Source organism: Cyprinodon tularosa, unplaced genomic scaffold, assembly GCF_016077235.1.
Source record: "Cyprinodon tularosa strain WSP-4 unplaced genomic scaffold, ASM1607723v1 ctg270, whole genome shotgun sequence".
NCBI lineage: Eukaryota > Metazoa > Chordata > Actinopteri > Cyprinodontiformes > Cyprinodontidae > Cyprinodon > Cyprinodon tularosa.
Genome location: NW_024038975.1, coordinates 1,339,482 through 1,345,895, shown reverse-complemented (window position 1 = coordinate 1,345,895; position 6,414 = coordinate 1,339,482). Strand labels below are relative to the sequence as shown.

At 39.2% G+C, this 6,414-nt stretch overlaps 1 long non-coding RNA gene across 1 annotated transcript; it reads right to left on the bottom strand.

Moving 5' to 3' along the window:
* Positions 1-3,791: 3,791 nt before the first annotated feature.
* LOC119786395 lies at positions 3,792-6,364 on the bottom strand. Its single transcript, XR_005281178.1, has 4 exons — positions 6,300-6,364; positions 5,715-5,896; positions 5,490-5,609; positions 3,792-4,722 (listed from the first exon to the last, which is right to left on the bottom strand). It is a non-coding gene; the product is annotated as an uncharacterized LOC119786395 (long non-coding RNA).
* Between the last annotated feature and the right edge of the window lie 50 nt (positions 6,365-6,414).

The window sequence follows — 6,414 nt, the reverse complement described above, 5'->3', positions numbered from 1 at the left end:
CCTAAAGACATAACCATAAATAAACTAAATGGCAATGAGAACACTTGGGAGTAAAACAGCAGATTTTCAACCAAATGATTGAAATACCAGAAATTATTATTTAACCATGTTTAAAAGGCTTTGGTTTAAAGGACACCTTATGTGGACGAACGACAGCTCGACGGAGGAGATCCAGCTGACAGTCTGACGAGTTGTTTGTAAAAAAACGTTTCTTGCCTTATGGGTTGGTGGATGGAACAAAAGGCAAGTCAGGTAGATGAGGATGAGGAAGGATGGACAACAGTTTCAAATGGGAAAGAGAGAGATAGATGAGGTAAAAGGGGAGAAAGGTGGTTTGAGAATCAAGGAAATACACTGGAATTAGAAGAAAGCAGTTCAGATGAAGAAAGAGTTGAGCAAAGTAAGGTTGTCAGAGAAGAGATAAAAATAATATTTAGATTAAGTGCTGAAGAAAGCAGTCATTAGAGCCCCATTTTGATTTCCAGAGAAATCATAAAAAAAATGTGGGAGTTGAATTAGTGAAGGAATTCAAAAGATAGAAACTTGCTGGTAATTTGCAAAAATGAAGAGCAAAAAAATGAAAGCATTGGATGTTGAACACCTAGGGAAAAAAAGACGTCACAGAGATAAAAAGTGATTTGATAGAATACAACAGTGAAAGGAGTAATAACAGGAATACCAATTAATGAGAATTTAGATTAATTAAAGGTTAACATTTTTGGAGGCAAGGTTAACAAGATACAGAGACTGTATAAAAACATACAAGGGAAAGGGTGGACAGCATGTCACTGCTGATAGACTTCTCAGTCAGTTTTATCAGGAAGAGCTGGAACAGGTTTTATGAGTTTCCCAGTCAGGCCGTTCATTCCACCTCCACTCAGGGGCTACAGGTGTCAGTGCTATGGACATGTGCCAACAGTTTGTAGGGGAAAGCAAACATGTTCAAAATGTAGAGAACACAAAATCAAGGAGTGCAGGGAAGAAGCTGAAGAAAGGTGCTGCAACTGTGGAGGCCTGAATAGAGTTAACTATGCAAGCAGCGGAGATACATGTTAAAACAACAAAAAATATATAAGCTATGCAGCAGTGAAGAGAGTGACAAAGGACAGGAGAAATGAATCAAGCACAGAATCAGGTACAAAAGTAAAATAAAGAAGAAAGACAAGATGATAATTTCACTCCAACGGTTGAGAAACTCGTTTTATTCATAGCACATGTCATCATCTGCACAGACCAAGCCAAGCATTAGACACAGAAAATCAGGATCATTCCCAGAGGAGGTGAAAAGTTTTTGGGACTCAAAGAAATTTCTTTGGGAAAACACTGTTACAAGGTTGGAGATGGAGGGAAGAACAGGAGCATCTGGACAATAAAAGTTTAAGACATTATTAGTAATAAATAGTAATATTAAATAAATATATAGGATATTGGTTTATTATATCCATCCATTTTCCATCATGCTTATCCCAATCGCAAAGGGGTGCTGGTGCTTATCTCCAGTTGTCTACGGGTGAGAGGTCACCAGTCCATCACAAGGTTTACTATATTATAGATATAAAGTAAAGCAGAAACATTTATTGGTTAATATACTCTCATTGTGTTTCACAATCCACACCAGTAGGTGGCGGTAATGCACTTTCAAATCGTTTGTCAACCGCCATTAAACTTCACAAAGAAGAAGCCGACACACGCCTCAAGTTTTTAATTTCTCCTGCCGCTAGAGGGCGGTCGCGTTTTAAAAAAAATTTTTTTTTAACTACAGTTACACGTAACTACGGAGCCCAATAGGGGACATGGGGAATTTTTTTTCTTTTGCGTTCCCTCGCAATACTTTTGCGTTCCCTCGCAATACTTTTGCGTTACCTCGCAATACTTTTGCGTTCCCTCGCAAAAACTTTTGCGTTCCCTCGCAAAACCTTTTGCGTTACCTCGCAATAGGGCTTGGTCGTCGTGACCATGTTGACGGCGCACTTTACGGCTTCCTTAGACTATTGCCTGTGTTCTCCCTCTCAGCCGTGTTTTATTTCGTTTAATTTCACCGTAACTTGATTTCAACCATGGTAAACCGTTGCTGTATTGTGGGCTGTTACAGCGCATCACATGATCGCCGAGGGAAAAACCTACAAAATGGGATAACTTTCCACCGTTGTCCTGCCTGGAGGCGCAAACACGGAGACCAAGTTTCACAGATAACAAAGAGTCGTCGGCTAGCTTGGATCGCGGCTGTAAGACGACAGAACAGAACTTTCCACAGTATCCTGATGTCAATGCGAGTGTGTTCCCTGCATTTTCATTCTGGTAAGTTAAAGATGCACGGTTTTATTTTATAGCCTACAGTGTTTCCTTCCTTCATCCGTGGCACCACATACAAGCATGAACGCGCGCCCAGAGACTGTTGATATAGCATTTTCATCCTCGTTGGTTGATATAGCATTTTATCCTCTTTGGTAGAACACACTGCCAGTTCCTACAAGGACAGGGACATCCCTCTCCATTTTCAAAAAAAACCCTGAGGTTGACAGCTGTCATAGCACCACTTATAAATTTTGCTGATCCTAGCGCTTACCAGCCGTCTTGTAATGTAATGTAATCATATAATACAATTTAATAATGTGTATATTGAGGATCATTGATAACATTATGGTTCTATATGTGTTCAACACTGCTGCTGTGGATAATAATTTTAAATTGTGTCACCAGGAAAACCAGCAAATGAAATGTACACCTCGCATCCGGATTGGGCACCATCACTACACTTGGGCCACACTGAGATAAAGGCCACACAGACTGCACGCTATGAGAGACAGGAAAAGAGAAAACGGCAAAGGACTGACAGTACACCTGCGAGGATGAGACAGCTATTGATGACCTTGTTCCACCCGGTAAGCCTTACAGAGCCAGAAGATTCAACACCGTATGTTGCTTTTGTGGCTTTTTCAGCTGCATGATGCACATTTAGCTAAAAGATGTCCTTATTTTATCCATAGTGGAGACACCAGCACCAGCTGAGGATGGAGCTGAGCAGACACCGCCGGCGTGCTGAAATCAACCGGCTGCTGGAGGAGAACAGGACCCTGAAACGTGAGCTTGGCCAGAGAAAAATGGATGAAGATTTCCTGAAGGAAGACACCGTCAAAGTGAAATACTACACTGGACTTCCACACCTTAAAGTCAACCACTTTATTCTGGTGTTTATGAATTACTGTATTAAAGAAAAGATTGATGCTCAATATGGAATTGACAATTTCTTTGTATCAACAATACACTCTAAGCAAACATTTAACAAGTGGGTTGTTTTTTAGCCATAGGTGTGTTTTGCATCCATACCCAAAAGCAAGAGGTCTCAAACGATCAGATCCTTTTCAGTGTTTATTTGCAAGTAGTGAAACTTGAGAACACAGTGCAGCGCAGAACAGAGCAGTGCAGTTTGAATGCTTGTAGGTAAATGGTTACAAATAAAAAATGGACGCGATGAAAATGCAGTGCAATTACTTACAATAACATAGTATGTATTTATACAAAATGTTCAATCCTATTAATAAGTCGGTCTTAATGAAACATCAATGGAGAAATGGAAAGTGGAGATATTGCAAATTATTATTATACAAATTGTAGTTATAGTAAACATTAACAGTTAAACACTGTTAGTGCAAATTCTTATATAAGTATTTATAATAATATGCATTACTTAAATTGTATAAATAAAGGCTGCGATGCAATATGTCATGATATACAATAATATAATCTATAATTGTATAATATAACAACGTGCAATAATATGCAAATATAACAATACAATGTAATAATACAAAATACTATGCTTTTTATAAAAAATGTCTATGTATAAAAAAAATTCCAAAGTAATAAAAAATACGTATTTATGAAACATCAATTACAAACATAAAAATTGGAGGTAGATCAAATTAAGTAATAACAGATATCAATAACATTTGAAGTAGTGCAAATTATTACCGGTACTATAGTACACATTAAAAAACAATGTTAGTGCAATGTCTTATATAATTACTTTTAACAATATGCATTTCTTAAATTGTATAAATAAAGGCTGCGATGCAATATGTCATGATATACAATAATATAATCTATAATTGTATTGTAATATAACGACGTGCAATAATATGCAGCTGCAATGTCTTTCACTGTCTCACAGTGCTGGAGAAGGACAGCTGGTGGAGCATTTTCAAACTTTGGGTCGCGCAGACGGTCTTGCAGGGGTTTTGGGATCACAGCTGGCTGGACAGGAGCAGCATAGTTGTGAAAGTAGGGCTTCACTGTGGACATACAAACTGACCTATGGTTCTGAAGAACAGGGAACATTGACGATAAGTCGTCCAATGTGGCTTGGGCAGTGCGTCTGCTGGCCCGTGTCCGTAGGCCAGGCATGGGAATGTTGTCATCGATGACTCTGTCCAGAGCAATCCTCTGCACTTTGGATGAAGTGAAGTCCATCTTGTGGGCGACTTCACCGCTGACTTTGTTGATACCTGCTGGTATTTTCCAATAAGCTGGCACATCTGTCACAGTCTTTTTCCCACGGATGCGGACTGCTGCCTCAATCTTAAACAGCAGAGCCCCAACATGTGTACATGCCTCTGCAATTCCAGCCATGCATGTACAGTGTGCACAGCAAACCTGCCCATCGTCAGCAATGATGACCCATGGCTTCAGGGGAGTCTCATTAATGCGCTGAGAGTGCAAGACCTGAGGAGAAAAAAAATAGACATAAATTATGCAGGTAAGGACACCATTATATTTCATTCTATGCTGGAAAGCAAACGTTAACCTCAACCCCTCATGCATGTGTATACATATCATATAAATCACAGTTATACAACAGTAAAGTATAACAACCACGCTGTTATATTGTTATATCACTTAAAAGAAAAAGAAATGAAATGAGCACAGGACATTTAAACCTGCATAATACCTCTGACTGAATGATTTAAGCTCAAAGTTACCCGTTACATTGTTTTATGAGGTCAGATTTAATAACCCGCAGTCAATACTGCACTCATTTTTCTAAATAGTTCACTTTGAAAGACTCTGATTCAAACTAGGAGTTAACTTGAATGGCCACAGCACTGCACTATTGTTTATTTTTTTTATATTTTGCGGATCTTTGACTATTTAATCTATTCCTTAAAATTTTATTAATAACAATGTTCAATAAATGATTTTCAACAAAATACAGATGTAACACCTATCCAGTTTCTGAATGATGGTAAAAAAATCTTGTTTCTACCAGCAGCTGGGGGAGACTAGATTAGAAGATGGTTCAGAAAACCTGTTAGGACACATTTTTTTTCTAACACTAAGTATCAAACAAATGCTGATTTCTATTTCAGCAAATTATTCTTAAATTTTTTTTTAATATTTTGAATAATGTTTTGATGAAGATTTGAGATTCCTTTCACTGAATGAATGGTCACAAAGCTAGTGTTAAGCTTGAAGTCTCTGGCCAAGCTCACGTTTCAGGGTCCTGTTCTCCTCCAGCAGCCGGTTGATTTCAGCACGCCGGCGCTGACAGAAGTCACATTCTGTCAGCGGTGTCTGCTCAGCTCCATCCTCAGCTGGTGCTGGTGTCTCCACTATGGATAAAATAAGGACATCTTTTAGCTAAATGTGCATCATGCAGCTGAAAAAGCCACAAAAGCAACATACGGTGTTGAATCTGCTGGCTCTGTAAGGCTTACCGGGTGGAACAAGGTCATCAATAGCTGTCTCATCCTCGCAGGTGTACTGTCAGTCCTTTGCCGTTTTCTCTTTTCCTGTCTCTCATAGCGTGCAGTCTGTGTGGCCTTTATCTCAGTGTGGCCCAAGTGTAGTGATGGTGCCCAATCCGGATGCGAGGTGTACATTTCATTTGCTGGTTTTCCTGGTGACACAATTTAAAATTATTATCCACAGCAGCAGTGTTGAACACATATAGAACCATAATGTTATCAATGATCCTCAATATACACATTATTAAATTGTATTATATGATTACATTACATTACAAGACGGCTGGTAAGCGCTAGGATCAGCAAAATTTATAAGTGGTGCTATGACAGCTGTCAACCTCAGGGTTTTTTTTTGAAAATGGAGAGGGATGTCCCTGTCCTTGTAGGAACTGGCAGTGTGTTCTACCAAAGAGGATAAAATGCTATATCAACCAACGAGGATGAAAATGCTATATCAACAGTCTCTGGGCGCGCGTTCATGCTTGTATGTGGTGCCACGGATGAAGGAAGGAAACACTGTAGGCTATAAAATAAAACCGTGCATCTTTAACTTACCAGAATGAAAATGCAGGGAACACACTCGCATTGACATCAGGATACTGTGGAAAGTTCTGTTCTGTCGTCTTACAGCCGCGATCCAAGCTAGCCGACGACTCTTTGTTATCTGTGA